Source organism: Aedes aegypti, chromosome 2 (assembly GCF_002204515.2).
Source record: "Aedes aegypti strain LVP_AGWG chromosome 2, AaegL5.0 Primary Assembly, whole genome shotgun sequence".
Classification (NCBI taxonomy): Eukaryota; Metazoa; Arthropoda; class Insecta; order Diptera; family Culicidae; genus Aedes; species Aedes aegypti.
This window is the reverse complement of record NC_035108.1, coordinates 329,604,483-329,622,986: the sequence shown is the minus strand read 5'-3', so window position 1 is coordinate 329,622,986 and position 18,504 is coordinate 329,604,483.

Here is an 18,504-nt window from a genome sequence, read left to right as displayed (position 1 = left end):
TAAATTTTACACCTACCTGGACTGATTCAGTCATAGTGGTGGCTTTGAACATTGCATCAATCATTAGATTCAATTGTTCAGTTAGAAAATTAAAATCAGAGGCAGACATATCATCTGATGATTTCCCATTGGAATTTTCGGTAGACGAAGAAGCGGGGTAGGAGTTACCTGTGGCGGTAGGGTTTTTTCCATTTGATTTGAAAAAAGTAGAATGGGTACTCATGGAACGAATAGGAGAAGAGTTCAAATTACCTGCTACGATATCGGCAAAGGATTTACCGTGGGTAGATACATTCGAAATTGAAAGATTTGAACGGCTACCCGACGGATTAAAATTTGTTTGTGGATGAGCATGATTATGATCTTCCTGGTGGGTATGATTCCTAATCAAGCGATCGTTAACTGAAAAATGAGCATTGTTCCCATGTCACACGGACATCGAACAAAAGTTTTGCTTTTTGTAAAGCTTTAATATTATTTAGTTCTATTTTGTTAAAGTGAACTAAATAATATTCTTGAGAAAGCCCTTTCCGGACAATGCCAGATTGGGTTCTCTTTTTCATAATGATTACTTGGACTGGAGAAAGCCCAAGTAAATCATTTATTCCATTTTTGATCTCTTCAGGTGACTTATAGGCACTTGAGAGACCTTTCAAGACGACTTTGAACAAACGTTCAGTTTTGTCGTCATAAGTAAAAAATTTGTGCTTCTTCTCTTCAAGATGTCTGAGAAGAAGTTCGCAATCTTTAAGAGTTTCCGGCAAAACGCGACAGTCTTCTTTCTTTGCGATTTGGAAGGAAACCTTGATTCCCCTAATGGAGTTCAAGATCTCTTGCCTAAATCCCCCAAATTCGGAACAACTGACCACGATAGGCGGCACTCTTTGCTTCCTCACTTGAATCAAAGAGCCTGGGCTAGAGGCTGCTTCGATTTGGTGTTCGGAAAATTTGTCTAGAGCATCGAACTGATTGCTCATTTCGATACAATTATTCATTTCACCCTTGGAAGAAACTTCGCATTCCGGGGAAGCGTCCTTTCTTCCATTCTTGCCACGTGTAGTGACAGTTTTAAAATCCACTTTTTTGGAAGGAAGTAGTGAATTCAGAGATTCACCCTTCCTTTTGTTTGTTGTTGATACCATGTTTAGTAAATAAACGAAAGAAGACGTGACCTTCGAGAGGTTTTTTTTCCCAAGACGGTGTCCAAGAAGGATTATCACCGCTAGCTTTCGCCAACGGGTCCAACGAAAAATCGAAGGCACGGGTCCAAACAAGGATCGTAAAGGGATCAATAGTAGAAAAAATACTGAAAAGTACTGTTTGTGTAGCACTGAAAAGTACTGCTTTATTGCTTTAGGTAGTTTTTAAGAAAACTTCCAAGAGCAGAGAGAATTCGTGTACGCACAGCACGAAGGTACGATGCGCACTGCTCGATTCCTTTCTCTTTTTATTCTTCTCCTTACGTATTGCGTTATTCTCCTTCTGGCTTTTCACGGTACGCCATTCACTGCCGTTATACAGCTCGCTGACGCACTCATTGTCGCTTCGCTGCTTTTTGGGATCTTCCTGTTCTCCTTGTGTATCCCTCGTTCTTTTTTTCAAGCGGGTGGTCAGATTGCGTCAGATAGAATTACATGTGAAAATATAAAAACATCGACTTATGTCCAGAAATATAGTCCAGTTATTCTTATGTGCACCTTCAGAATAGGATGTCGCTGCAAGTGTTTCAAAGCCAAATCGTTTAGTGCTAAGGCTGGCTCGGATATCACAACAAATTTCTATAAATATGGATAGGATTACATTCAAGCACACCGGGTGACGTCGTGGGAGTTTGGCTGCCTTCTACCGAGGAGAATCTGTACCACGATGCTCACGCAAATTGCAATGCGATACGAATCTTTAACCCGATGTAAGTCCCCCCAGGGGCATGTGCGAGAATCGGAGCACAAGCCAAAAGTTACCGCCAGTCAACTGTGAGTGATTGTTGCCAACTAGCAACAGCAGACAGTGAGCAAAATCGACCAGCATGTTTCATTAGGGTAGTTCAAATTAGAAAACAGTTTTAAAATCCAATCTCCTCTTTCTCAAAATTCTTACGATCAAAATTAGGTAGTTTTACCCTAGTATCTTACTAATATGATAGTTTCACTGGTGTTATTAAATTGTTTTATTATATAGAAGCATTATTTTTTTTTTTTTAAATATAAATACTCATATAAACTTTCAAATTTTTGAGCCAACTTTAAATATTCATCAAAATGGATGCAACTTTGATAGAAGTCTATTTTCTTTGTGAGGATTGTAAGGAAGATATGGGAGATGTAATTTTAAGACTTTTTTTTACAATTTGCACCACCCTAATTGCCACATACCAAGCTATGCTGCTGCAAAGCCAACAGACTTTCCCGGTAAATCCACTCGAGATATGAGAATAAGCCGAGTGTTTGCCGTCGCTATTCGTCCTCGCCATCATTACTCTGTTGCTACGAAGCTCAATATCGAACGTCAGAACAGCTAGCTGCAGGTGAAATTGTTTGCTCACCTCTTAGGAGGCTTACACACATCGCCTTTTGCCACTTGATGGACTAGCGGATTGATGCTAGTACTGCAAATCGGTGGCAAATCCGGTACAAATTTACAGCCTCCGTGACAAAAAAATATGAGGGATCTCAGAAAAACTGAAGATGATCACATGATTATGTTGTTGGGCAAACATTCTCTTAGGAATTCCATTTCCATTCCATTTCCATTCCATTTCCATTCCATTTCCATTCCATTTCCATTCCATTTTCCATTCCATTTCCATTCCATTTCCATTCCATTTCCATTCCATTTCCATTCCATTTCCATTCCATTTCCATTCCATTTCCATTCCATTTCCATTCCATTTCCATTCCATTTCCATTCCATTTCCATTCCATTTCCATTCCATTTCCATTCCATTTCCATTCCATTTCCATTCCATTTCCATTCCATTTCCATTCCATTTCCATTCCATTTCCATTCCATTTCCATTCCATTTCCATTCCATTTCCATTCCATTTCCATTCCATTCCATTCCATTTCCATTCCATTTCCATTCCATTTCCATTCCATTTCCATTCCATTTCCATTCCATTTCCATTCCATTTCCATTCCATTTCCATTCCATTTCCATTCCATTTCCATTCCATTTCATCCATTCCATTCCATTCCATCATTTCCATTCCATTTCCATTCCATTTCCATTCCATTTCCATTCCATTTCCATTCCATTTCCATTCCATTCCATTTCCATTCCATTTCCATTCCATTTCCATTCCATTTCCATTCCATTTCCATTCCATTTCCATTCCATTTCCATTCCATTTCCATTCCATTTCCATTCCATTCCATTCCATTCCATCCATTTCCATTCCATTTCCATTCCATTTCCATTCCATTTCCATTCCATTTCCATTCCATTTCCATTCCATTTCCATTCCATTTCCATTCCATTTCCATTCCATTTCCATTCCATTTCCATTCCATTTCCATTCCATTTCCATTCCATTTCCATTCCATTTCCATTCCATTCCATTCCATTTCCATTCCATTTCCATTCCATTTCCATTCCATTTCCATTCCATTTCCATTCCATTCCATTCCATTTCCATTCCATTTCCATTCCATTTCCATTCCATTTCCATTCCATTTCCATTCCATTTCCATTCCATTTCCATTCCATTTCCATTCCATTTCCATTCCATTTCCATTCCATTTCCATTCCATTTCCATTCCATTTCCATTCCATTTCCATTCCATTTCCATTCCATTTCCATTCCATTTCCATTCCATTTCCATTTCCATTCCATTTCCATTCCATTTCCATTCCATTTCCATTCCATTTCCATTCCATTTCCATTCCATTTCCATTCCATTTCCATTCCATTTCCATTCCATTTCCATTCCATTTCCATTCCATTTCCATTCCATTTCCATTCCATTTCCATTCCATTTCCATTCCATTTCCATTCCATTTCCATTCCATTTCCATTCCATTTCCATTCCATTTCCATTCCATTTCTATTTATTTTATTTTAATTGAAGTTATGTCGGAAGATTTAAAAAAATGTCTTTCAATTAAGACAGGACAGGAACTAGCATTTATGACCAATAGAATTAGTATCGGAAAGAGATCAAATGGAATTGAAGAACTAAATATTTGTTCTGAAAACTAAATATTTGCTCTTCAGATTTGTATTGTTATAAATTGAAGTTTATACTTCGTTCTATTTTCAGCTTTAAATGGTTCTGTCAACCACCACCTCGATATTTCTCTTGAACATTTCTACACACTTTTTCACGACTCCCAAATTATCACCAATGATAACGGTCGCCATATACATTTCCGAACCACCGGTCGTCTTACATCGCATTCCAATTACTAATCACGCACTAAAAGCAACGCCCAAAACCTCGATGACAGCCGCCATTGATATTCCAATCACAATGAATGCTTTCTTGGCACGAAAATTGTCACATTTTCACACACAAGTTGCCAGCCATAAGTATTATCATTTTTCCTCCAGACCCGGTCGGAAAGTTGCGTATGCGACTGGAATAAGCAACTAGACAACCCAATCGTGTCTTTCACCCATAAACTCGGGCGGGCCGTGAGAAAGCATAAATCGAACTTTGTTCGGGTGAATGCAGGGGCGCAGCGTTTCTTACAAAAACGATTCCAGAAATTCGTCAGATATTTTCTTTACGAGTTTGTCCTTAAATGCTTTTAAGGAATACTCAACGTCAAATTAATTTTCGTGATAAAAGTTATTGATTTTTTAAATTTTCCACATCGGCAAGAGGGCCTCCCTTTGACTACGCCTATGACTAAATGTGGTTTTCGTCGTCGGGATCATCTGATTGTTTGGTCCCACCACATGCTAGTCAACGAACTTTTCCTTCGGCGACGCTCCCAGCTTCGAATGGTTGACTGGCTGTCTGCCGAAGAAAGTTCCCGCTAAAGCAATCCAGCGTGATGGAAAATCCAGCCCGACAGCTACATGAATCAATTTAGTTAGTCAGTTTATTCACCAAAGCCAAGCGTAGACTGGTGGTGGGCATTTCCATTGTCAAAAGTGGTTATTCTGTGCGGCTGGTAGGATTCGATTCCGAACTGAAGCGAAAAAGTTTTCACACCCATCCCAATGGTATTGTGTGGCCAGGCGGCGTTAAAAATCTTCTGCTTTTCCATTAAAAACTCAAACAATCCCACAACTTTCACGCCCCTTGCCGCACTTGAAGTGTTCTGAAATTGGTTGGGTGAAATGGGAGCACGAAAGCGAACTAAAGAGAAATATAAATTTTATGAAAGTTTCACACAATCTTTTCTTCAAACATGAATTCGGTCAAGTGTGGCCACCAAGGCGTCAACAACGGCATCAGTCAGAGGAAACTAGTTGTCAGAGAATAGCTAAAGATTCTTTTCCGTATTTTTGTATTTGTTATTAACATAGTTCTAAGAAACATCGCTGAACACTTTAAAGTGAAGGCCTTAAGGGGATGTCTTACGTCGATTCAAATTTGTTATTATTTTTTGTAATTCCAGTCTCCAATATCTTCCTCACCATCATTCATTTATTTAGTTAACATCTAAACAGAAAATACTGAATCAACAATTTCACGCCACAATACCGTGCACCCCCGTTAATTTGAACGGTACCTCATGCAAACCATCGGGGTTCATTTTTAATTTGAACATCTAGTCACCCTAGAAACGTGTTTCTGGTCACCTCTTTCACAGTTTTGTTTTGATTCTGCGTTCCGTTCCACAGCGTTCCATTCCACTTTACTCCGTTCCATGAGCTCAATGACGTTTGAACCATTTTTAATCTGAACGATGTGCAAATTAGCGGGGTACAGATTAAAAAGTGTTCAGATTAAATGTGGTCAAACCAACGGGGGTACCCGGTACTTGGTTCGTGGCCGCATCTCTCCATCCTCGGTTCTGCCCCACGCTCGCCAAATCGATACGCACTCCGCCCACCTAGCTCGCTGAGCTCCACGCCTTCTTATACCAACCGGATCCGACGCGAGCACCATCTTTGCAGGGTTACTGTCCGGCATTCTTGCAACATGTCCTACCCATCATATCCCAGTGAACCACGTATCGTATAAGAATGTGCATCCAAAATCACATATTCATGCGTCCAAAATCAGAATCTCACAAGATGCCAAATTAAGCGTTATCAATGTCAATACAAGTTGTATATAAATCCCCAATACGATCCATTAACGACAATCTGTGTTGACAACAAAGCATGTCGTAAATAGTGCAACATAGAATCGCGTTATGCTATATAAACTGACAGATCATATATCAATCCAGAAAGCATCGTATGAAATCGCAATAACTTAGCAAAAATTGCCACCCAAACTTTGTATCTGCTGACGATGGGTCTCAAAGAACAACAAAGTATGCGTCGCTGTACATGAAACATGTATTAATATTGGCAATTAATCACTGATCGGATATGTAACCCTTGGTGGTACAGTTATTAGATGTCCATTTCCTGATCTAGAGGTCCCGCGTTCGAGACTCGCTGGAAACTTTTTTTTTTATTTCCATCCAAATTTTGTGGCATCGTATATCTGATCGCAGAAAGTCTGGAAAAGTTGTGCCAAGTACGTATATAGCCTCCACTTTGGTAGGTATATAGCCTTTTCATGCATTCTATACGATTGAATTGGTTCATTTAGAATGATGTATAACAAAAGTTATACCAACCAAAATGTTGACTGGGATCCTTCCAGCTTTGGCCACCTTCTGGATACTGGGTTCGCCGTAGAGTTGGGCGAGCTCGTTGTTCCTTCGCCGCCACACACCGTTTTCCTGCACACCGCCGAAATCGCCACGCGCCTCTGCATATCACCCATCACTATAAAAGCTGTTCCGTGTGTGTTGCCGCAGCTCTGGTAGATGGTATCTTCTTCTTCTTGGCATTAAGGTCATCACTAGGACAGAGCCTGCTTCTCAGCATAGTGTTCTAATGAGCACTTCCAATAAGCACTTTGAATAAATCCCAATAAGTGGGATCGTTTTGAATCCTGATTTTTCAATCTCAGTGAGCGTAATTTTGCTAGGGATTCAATCCCAGGATTGAATCCTTACTCATGAAGTGTCATCATTATTGTATCTCTGTAAAGTAGTTGTTTGTTTCAATTTTGTGTGGAATTCTGACAGTTGTCCAGCTTTTTGCGAACGCTCATGACCGCCACATACAGTATTGGACAAAACATTTGCAACTTTTTCGATTTTCCATACAAAATGAACAACTTTGATAAGCTATATCTCGGTTGTTTATTGACCGATTTGAATGAAATTTTGGCAGAACATCAGACAACTTGAATTTTAACATATATTTTTAAATAACTTTTCCTATCATAAGTTCAAAAGCAGTAACGGTTTGACCAGGTCCGTCCCACTCGGGCTCAGATTGGGTACCACTTCTAGTACTCGGTCCCTCGGTAGTGCAAAAAGGTACCCAAGTTTGACAGATCACAGTACACTTTTCACGGCATTCTAGATTACCTTATGAGCCATAAAATTTTGGGAAACTGCAAGGTACATGGAGGTCTTTAATTTGTCTTTGGTTTGACTAAAGTGATTTTTTGACGATTTTTCATAAATGACATAACTAAACATATTGAAGGAATAGCTTCATGGTATCTTCAGCAAAGTTGTAGATTTTAACGCGATAAACAAGTTTGCTGAAGACAGTTTTTGGGTAGGGCTTTCAGATTGTGAGATAAATAGTTTTGAATTTTTTGTCGAAAATTACACTTTAGTTAAATTGTTATTACTTATAAACTCGTTATTGGAAAAATTGTTGAAAAATATATGTTAAAATTCAAGTTATATCTGATGTTCTGTGAAAATTTCATTCGAATCGGTCCATGAATAACTGAGATCTAGCTTACCAAAGTTGGTCATTTTGTATGGAAAATCGAAAAAGCTGCAAATGTTTTGTCCAATACTGTATAGGCACCCTTCCTGGTAAGAATCAAACGATCTGACAATCGGCTTGGGTGTGTTTGAAAACCAATAGGTAAAATTCAAATATTGGAGGAATTTTTGGCTTTCAGTCATCAATCCTCAATTAAAACCGTCTTTTCTACTGTTTAAATTAAGATTCAAAACTGTCCTTCAATAGATAAATTTGATGATCGATCTTAAAAACCCCAGAAAAAGTAACGCAGGATTGCTATCAGGAATAGAGCTTACTTGTAGTGGCTATTTGAGGCTAAAAAAACGGGTTGGTTGTGTTTTTATTTTATATGTAGCGATGGAAAAGTTTTCCTACGTACAACGCTCTAGGTTCCGATAATGTGAAAAGTATGAAATGCCTTAGAATCAAGGGGCTTCTAAGAGTTTAGTTTGAAATCTCGCTTGCAATTCAAGAAAGGGAAATAACAAACAAACCTACACAAAACCGTTCAATGACAATAATTTTATTTTTTACATATTTAATTAATTTATTATTAAATATTTTTGGTGTCCAACTTGTAAGTGTTTTCTTAAAGGGCTCTAACTGAACAAGGACCAACTGCATTTTTGAAATCAATCCGAGTCAGTTTTGCTTGAATTTATAGCTACGAACATCATACGGTCCGGTACCATCCTAGTTACGAATATGACCTTCGCTAACTACACCTTTTGGATCATCTCTATCAGAATTGGAAGCGTTAGACTTCGACAGGTGCGTTTGCTTGAATTTGTCTGAAATATTTTCACATTGGTTAGAGAAGCTCAGATATGTATAGTATGAATGGTTTCACCGTTTTACTTATGAATCGCTAGAATCAAGGTGTGTGCATTGTACTCTGTAGCCAGAGTAGTGTAGTGAACCTGCCTTGGCCAGAATCAACTCAACTTTCCCCCAATAACTCAAAAAAAACCAATCAAATTGGGCTTTGGACCTGTAGCTCTGGTTCTCAATAGTTTCAAGTTCTTTCGGACATGCTACTATGGTGAGCCGTCATGCGCTAGCGGTGTGACTGTGCCAAAGTTTCCATATTCGTATTCGTATATCGTGTGGCAGATACGATTAAGGGAAGTTAAGGAAATTTCCTTTACGAAAAGATCCTGGACCGACCGGGAATCGAACCCAGACACCTTCAGCATGACGTTTCTTTGTACCCGCGGATTCTAACCACACGGCTTAGGAAGGCCCCAGATGGTAGATGATATGGTTACATCTAAACGTTCACATCTGGAAGGGAGGCACCGATACTACACACGAAATATAGAACAACGTTTGTTTGAACTGCAAGATAACTCCAGATTGCCAACAACAATCAAGGCAGGCTTGGGGAAAACCGCTAGTTTTCTTTTGTTGTGTACTTTTGATCTCTCCTGACAAACATGGAAAAAGGGCCACAGTTTTCTATGCAATAAATAATAATTTTCATTGAAAAAAGTAAAACAATGCTTTTTTCAATGCTTTATATTCAATCAGTTGGAAGGTGCTCACGTGACATTACTTACATTTTGTGTATGAATTGATTTTCATTCAATTTTTGTCACTTTTGATGAAATGCGAAAATGTGTTTTAATCAGTTACGCGCTTTTTCCATGTTAGTCCAATGTTTGAGATCTGGGCTCACAGTGCCAGTTCGGGACAGCGGAATCTCGGCTCACTATGACGTACAGAAATTTAGTATTGGTTTCTCCCTCCCAGGTTCACACCATTGATCCCTTCCAACACACTTCCTGCAACGCTACAATGCCGAATCCACGGTCCTTCAGCACGTCGGCAAGTACCGTAAAATGGGGTGAAGTTGATCACTTTTGAACGAATCTGTTCTGTAACGCCAAGTAGGATGCATGTATTATCATCCAAATGTTTTTAGGGGACCATCGAGCTACCCGAGCAGAAGAAAATAACTACTGAATACCAAATTGAGGTATTCCATACCAGAAAATTTCCAATACTTACAACCTGAATGAGGTATGAATGAGCCCTGCATAAGAGGTAAAATACCTCAAATAATACCTTATGCATATTCTACAAATACCAAGCTGATAACTAGATCAGGTATTGTAATACCTAAATAATACTTGATGGATTTTCATATAAAAGTGAAATTTTTCAATACCTCCAGCAGTCCTCAATAGCTATCGAATACCAAAATGAAGTATTTTTAATTGTTTTTCAAATACCATTATAATACCAAAATGAGGTATTGACAACTGAATAATACCTAATTATGGTATGATACCAAAATATGGTATGCGTAAGTTATTGGGGAGTTATTTGTTCCTCCTCGGGTAGGGAGGTATCGAGTTACAAAACACCAAATCAGTGCAAATGCGATCCAAGAAACAATCGAGTTAGCCATGACCATAAACTTCTACTATGGTTTTCTAATTCGATATCAACGAGATACGGAATATCGAGTAAGGGATAGTTGACTGTACATGAAAATAATTATAAAATACGGTTTTCTGTAGGATTGGTAAAACAGTTTGGGGTGTAACATTATTTTTTTATCCCAATCATATACACTGCAATTCTACAAGCAAGTTTATGCCGGAAATTTTTATTTCATCGTCTAGAATTACAGTCGACTCTCCACATCTCGATGTTCTACATCTCGATATCTCTCCCTATGTCGATGATTTCATAAGTCCCTTCAGTCTGCATACATTTTCATTCTCCATATCTCGATATCCTCCTTATCTCGATATCTCCATATCTCGATGTGATTCTGTTGATTTTTCGTTCTCAATTTTCTCTCCGTATGTCAATATGACCAATATCGAAGGTTACTAGACCAAAATTTTGGGATTCAAAACAAATTAGGAGCGCAAAATGACGTCTGTTTGTGTATTACTTTCTTGGCAACGGAGTGTTTTTCAATCAAGTATGCATCAAAAATTTGTTCTTTGTCTCGATCTCTCCCCGATGGTCCCTTCGATATCGAGATGTGGAGAGGCGACTGTATAATTTACAGGAAAGAATGCTTGAAAACTAGGGATTCTTGAAGTTTTTTTTTATTTAATTATGGAATTTTCAGTGTAATTAAAAGTTTATTTTTCTACTCAAACATAATCACTGTATGTCATCGTCAGGCTTGATAGAAACTCCTCTGCGATGCAAAGATGAGGCGATTTTGCCGTTTTTTCTGAAACCTATACTCAAAATTTTCAACACAGCTCCTCAAGCGATACGAGTGAGAATGCAAAAAAATGCTAGAATCTTTCCTGCTACTCTTTCTCTCTCTCTCTTGTTGCGATGCTCACGCTTCAAAAGAACTCACACCGCCCGAACAAGACAGTCCTCGGGGAGTTGTGAGAGCACTTTTTTTATGTGATTCTACTCTGAAGTGTTTTGTGCTGCATCTTTCACGCTCATTTTTCGTTGCCTCTCTGCTTAGGATTTTCCCTCCCTCGCAAAGAGGTAGCACGCTGCTCTAGAGTATGTAGTCGAACTTTTATGATGTTGAGGAGTATTATCAAGTCTGGTCATCGCTTTGAAACTCGATTTAATGGCAAAAATTTAAGAAATAATGTTTTTCATAGTTTATAAGTGTAAGAAAAATTAAGTGTCTTTATTAATAATATTTTTACCCAAATGTATGCACTGAATTTCTTAAAGCAGATTCTATCTGAAAAAAAAAAAACCTGTTGTCATTGTTTTGAATATCGATTTACATGCAAACAGGTTGAAAACTCTAAGGTTTTGTCGGTTTTATAGCTGACAATGTTTTGAGTGTAAACTACTTTGTTCATTTCAGCTCAGACATGTTCACTGGACATGTACAAGCAAATTATACCAAAAAACTTCAAATTCTTGGAATTTTCAATTACAGGCATACAGTAAAAAAAACAAGCATTTCGAGCGTTTTATTGACCACTGCAACAATAATAATGGCTTGAAAGCAAACGTTTCAAAACCAGAGGTAGCGGAGACGGGGACGACTTAATCCCCTTTTCCAAATGCAGCATCAACTCTGCTGAGAAATCACAATCCAAATTGTTCATAAGAATTATTTGGAAATATTCTTCGAAAAATAGCAGATAAGGTAGACAATGGTACTGTGTAAGAATTTAAGAGTGGAGAACAGCGAGAAGTTGGAAAACTATATCGAAAAGCTGATAAATATTATTTTTATTGTGTCTCTTGTAAAGCTTTATAAAAATTCTGCAAAATGCTGTGCTAAGATGTTATGAACGTTTTTTCCTTTTAAAAAAATCACTTTTGTTGTGCGCTAAAATTTCAAGTGGAACAGACTCGATTTTGACCAGTACCCTTAAAGAATTCTTAATAGTGAATACTGTATCCAAAATTATATCAAATCCGAGAAGGTGATTACACATGTTGTTGAAACTTTGCTTGCAACAATTTCAAATCATGGATGAAAAGTTATTTGTTTCTTAATTATTTGTGCACATCTATTGCTGTTTTTCTGGCATTAATAATTCAATCAACTTATTTCAGAATTTCATTCAACCTTACGTTAAACCATATCCTCTTTCACTCTGGATTACTATGATTTCTTTGACCAGCTTCCGGGAAGGCAGCCGAGCTGAACGTGGCCAACACCAAGCCGAATCAAAATTCCACAAAAACCCATTTATAACTGTCAAAAACACGTTAATGCTCACCGAAACCAGAACTTTATCATTTGCAATTGAGTTTGGGACGCTGTCGGCATAGCAAGCCGTAGGAGAAAGCGGATCTATTTTGCTCCTGCATTTTGAATTGGGTACAGAGAGTAGTCTTGTGGGGAAATTTTGGCAATTCTAGGGAGTGTGGAAAACAGTGTTGATCTTGGATGCCGTGATTGCGGACTAATGCATTAGATATATGTATACGCTTTTTATAAACTATAAATGCCGTGATTAATTTAATGATTGATTTTAAAACAGAACAGTGATACTACTGTATTAAATACAACGCATGTTTTACTTCACGCTATCACGAATAGGTGTACCAATGCGTATCCAGACAAGCCTCTTTTTACTATATTCTAAATGTAGGTCAAACAGCATACCTAGATTACGAAAAAATATCCAAATACTAATAAATATCAGGTTATTTCTCAGACCCGAAATCGGATTCAACAATATCACACAAAAAAAACATACTCCAGCACAAAGCAAAGTCGTTAAAACTGGATATCACCAGCAATAAATTGTCCAAAATGAATTTTATCCGAAATAAATCTATTTTTTCCCTGTAATCACATTTGGAATCTTTTCGCCATATTTTGTCTCCAACTTTCTCACTTTTTTTTCTGTCAACTTCTCCCAAGCCACTCACTACTGCGGGCCAAAACGAAGCGGCGACATTCGGCACATTGCCCAAAAAATCGAACCTGATGGCGACCGACGACGCCACCCGATCAGAATCACGTAACAAGGATATAACACTTTTCTACCAATAAAGATAAGAAATAACAGAAGTTGATAAAATTTTGATATCAAGATGGCTTTGTTAGCTTGGCTTGTAATATGTTGTAACACATTTATAACAACATTTGTTGTATTTTTAACATTGCAATTGTAAGTCTGTTGTTAATAACATCCAAAATTATGAACATGAATATAGTTTGCAATTAATTTGTTATTTTGTAATATCCTTGAATCACATTGTGTCATAATGTTAATAGGATGTGTTATACTTTGGTTTTTGGGGCCTTCCTTAGCAGAGTGGTTAGAGTCCGTGGCTACAAAGCAAAGCCATGCTGAAGGTGTCTGGGTTTGATTCCCGGTCGGTCCAGGATCTTTTCGTAATTAAAATTTTCTTTGACTTCCCTGGGCATAAAGTATCATCGTACCTGCCACACGATATACGAATGCGAAAATGGCAACTTTGGCAAAAAAAGCTCTGATTTTATAACTGTGGAAGTGCTCATAAGAAGCTGAGAAGCAGGCTCTGTCCCAGTGAGGTCGTTAATGCCAAGAATAAGAGTAGAATACTTTGGTTTTAAGTGGTGGCAATTTCGCAAGAATGTTCGTTATTTCAACTACATCTGCTTCATGTTAACTGATGATAAAAAAAAATCAAATCAGGGAAACACATTCCGTTGTAATCTTGTTACTTCCGTCTGTCCGGGCAACGACGACGAATATGTGGCAGCTTTCGCGTGACTATATCGAGACTTTTTTCGGTCCTCCCCCAGCCCTTTTTGGGTTCGTTCCTATCTCTTGTCGCTCATCCTCATGTTTTATGGTTCCGTGGAGCATACAACCCGTTTTTTGGCGTTTGGTTCCGCTTCCTAGTGAAATTTCTTCCAACAACGCCGTAAGTTACATAAACCAGAAACGTAAAGGAACCCGTTACATAACCGGCGGTGTCACCCATCGCTCTCTTCTGGGGGGCGTAAGAAAAACGAGCACACGACAGACAGCCGTAAATTTTTGGCCGAAAGTCGTGGGGATCGTTCGGTTCGTAAACTGATAAAAAATGGCAGCAAAACTGACATCTTGAAATTGTTTTTGGCTTTTGTCATGGGTGCGATGCTAAAGTCCTTTTTTGCCGTTTTAAATTTTCTTCTGAGGAGCAGTGATGCTCAAAGTGCTTTTTTGAACCGACTTATTTGAAGCTTCAAAAAAGATTTTTTTTTATTCACTTCAATAGAATTCTTGAAGAACAAATATTTCTACAACGCTATCAGCATTGGCGTAGGAGCAGGGCCAGATTTCAAGAAACCTTCAGATCTATTCTATATTTTTTAGTGATTTTGAATATGGAATGAAAAAATGTTTCTTCTTCTTATTCTTCTTCTTAGTATTACGTCCTCACTAGGACAGAGCCTGCTCCTTAGCTTGGTGTTCAATGAGCACTTTCACAGTTATTAACTGAGAGCTTTCTTTACCAAAGTTGCCATTCACGCATTCGTATATCGTGTGGCAGGTCGATCTGTTTCTATTTGGGATGAACCACTGCAGGTACTATGATACTCTATGCACTGGGAAGTCAAGGAAATTTTCATTACGAAAAGATCCTGGATCGACCGGGAATCGAACCCAGACACCTTCAGCATGGCTTTGCTTTGAAGCCGCGGACTCTAACCACTCGGCTAAGGAAGGCCCACAATAATGAAAAAACTTTCTAATTATTAAGTTTTTAATATTTTGAATTGTTCTAATTTCAATCTTTTCTTTGATTGGGATTCACTGGTTCTACCCTTTCGAAATGTCTTTAAACAGTCCTTACTTGTTAGATGTCTAGCGTCAAGCGATGGAACAGTTAACCAGAGGAAAATGACACTGAATTTATGATGATTTGAATTTAATTTTCGAACTCCTAAGCTGTAAGCACCGGCCAGTGCGTGGAAAATCCCACTGAAACTGGAAAGTTCGCTCCCAATTAGTGAAAAGCGCTTGTTATCACAGCGAACATTTGCCAAAATATTGCTTTTGGTGGCACCCACACCTGAACAAGCAAAAACCCACGCCCGTTGGTGTACCGTGTTGGTTTGAATTCTGGACAGTTTGTTTCGCATTTGGGTTTTTGAGAAATGTTGCATCATGTAGTCCATTATGGTACAGCATACAACATCGCCGGCCTGAGAATTTGTTTGAAAAAATGCTTGTTTTTCAGATAAAGTTTCGACTTTCTGTTGGTAAGTGGATACAGACATTTTAAATATTTGTCACATATAGCTTGAATGCCCTCAATGTGATTTTTGAAAGTTAAATTCTTATCTAGCATTAGCCCTAGATACTTAACTTCATCTGACCAATTTATTGGAACCCCTCTCATCGCGACAACATGTCTACTTGAAGGTTTCAAATAAATAGCTTTTGGTATTTGTGGAAATATTATAAGTTGAGTGTTAAAATCAATAGGGGAAATCTTACTTTTTTACATACACTAGTGACCGGTGATATGAAATAGGAAAACTAACGATGAATCGATAATTTTTCATAGAACCTTTGCCCCGAAATTGAGCCCATACGGTATCGCTAGTCATGCGGATAGCGATTGCCTCTTCAGCAAACTCACAAATAACAAACTAGCGCAGCGAAGCCCCACCGAACTCAAACCGCGTTCCCACACGACTTCACGATGGTGCTCCTCCCCATTTGGCAAAATCTTCGGCAAACTCCAAATCGAAGCTAATTCCAAATTCAAGGCACATTGCAGTTTGCCGAAGAAAAATACATGCTTCGTCGGAAGTAAACTGCTTGCCCCCACACTACTGCACTGTGCACATCGAGGCAAAGTAGCGGTTGTTCCTTTTTTCCCCTTGTGTCTTTCGATGCCGCACAATTGATGGTTGCTGAAATTTTTGACGTGCGAAAAATGTGCACCCTCGAGTGGCTGTGGTTGTGATTGACGATTTTGATTGGATGGGGGCGTCAGTGGTAGTTTTGGATTGAAAAATATAGAGAAGGATCTTCAACATTTTTTTTATACATACTTATTTGGCTTTACATCAATTATCTTGATAAAGCCTCGCCAACAATATTTCGCCAATTCACTCGGTTCATGGCCGCTTCTCTCCATCCTCGACTGTGACCCACGCTCTCCAGGTCCTGGTGTACCTGGTCAATCCACCTAGCTCGCTGCGCCCCACGCCTTCTTGTTCGGACCGGATTCGTGGCGAACACCATCTTTACAGGGTTGTTGTCCGGCATTCTCGCAACATGCCCTGCCCAGCGTATCCTTCCAGCTTTAGCTACCTTCACGATACTGGGTTCGCCGTAGAGTTGAGCGAGCTCGTGGTTCATCCTTCGCCGCCACACGCCGTTCTCCTGCACGCCGCCGAAGATCGTCCTTAGCACTCGGCGTTCGAAAACCCCAAGAGCTTGCAAGTCCTCCTCGAGCATAGTCCACGCCTCATGCCCATAGAGGACTACCGGTCTTATGAGCGTTTTGTACATCGTGCATTTGGTGCGGGAGTGAATCTTTCTTGACCGCAGTTTCTTCTGGAGCCCATAGTAGGCACGACTTCCGCTGAGGATGTGCCTTCGTATTTCCCGACTAACATTGTTGTCAGCCGTCAACAAGGATCCGAGGTAGACGAACTCGTCCACCACTTCGAAGGTATCCCCGTCTATCGTGACACTGCTTCCTAGGCGGGCCCTGTCGCGCTCAGTTCCGCCAACCAGCATGTACTTTGTTTTCGACGCATTCACCATTAACCCGACTCTTGTTGCTTCGCGTTTCAGGCGGGTGAACAAATCTGCCACCGTTTCAAATGTTCTTCCAATAATATCCATGTCGTCCGCGAAGCAAACAAATTGTCCGGATCTCTTGAAAATCGTGCCTCGACTGTTAAGTCCGGCTCTCCGCATGACACCTTCAAGCGCAATATTGAACAACAGGCACGAAAGTCCGTCGCCCTGTCGTAGTCCCCGCCGAGACATGAACGAACTGGAGTGTTCGCCCGAGATCTTCACGCAGTTTTGCACACCAATCATCGTTGCTCTGATCAACCTTGTGAGCTTCCCGGGAAAGCTGTTCTCGTCCATGATTTTCCATAGCTCTACGCGGTCGATACTGTCGTATGCCGCCTTGAAATCGATGAACAAATGGTGCGTAGGGACCTGGTACTCACGGCGGGTTTCTGGAGGATTTGCCGCACGGAAAAGATCTGGTCCGTTGTCGAGCGGTCGTCGATGAAACCTGCTTGATAACTTCCCACGAACTCGTTTGCTATAGGTGATAGACGATGGAAGAGAATCTGGGATAGCACTTTGTAGGCGGCGTTTAGGATGGTGATTCATTTATATTCATTTATTTGCATCGTCTTCAGATAAACTGTACAGACTGTTTGGTGATACCTTACTCTAATATAGAACGAAATCAATTGCAGGCACTGACAGAAATAATAAATAAGTTTGGAAAAACAACTACAAGTACACTCCACGAATAAAAGCAACATTGAAAAAGCAGCAGAGAATCGATAGACTTCAGCAATACAAGCTGCCTTAAATTAACATATGCTAAGAACAAACTTTGAAACATATAAACAATTTATCCGCGCACAGGTCTCCATGTCGTGTCCATAAACTCCTTAAACTCTCGGCATCGGATTCCTCTCGGCCACTTCGATAGGTTGAATGCGTTTTTACGATGGCAACCGGGTATTTCAACCTTGAATGAGATGAAGTCCAACGTAGCAGCATCTCTCCAAGCAGGCTTCAAACATTTAATGTTCACAATGATCAATTCCGATTGAATCATACATCATCTGCGCTACTTCATCCGTTGTTACGTCGTTGGCGATGTTCGACAAATATAATTTGACTGTAGGAGCATCCGAGCACGTAGAAGCAAACCTTGTGGAACTCAACGGTGGTGAATTTACAACAGATGGTGATCGAGACGTGTTCATCGATGTTGCAGTAGATTGCCCAGTAAACACATCACCGTATATGATGGGATACAAGAGTACAAATGTGGAGGCGATATACGTACATCTTGCATGCAGCCTTATGGCGCATGTACGTATATCGCCTCCACATATATACTCTTATGCCCTATCGTACCGTTTTGATTCATATTACGGACACTTAAGGCC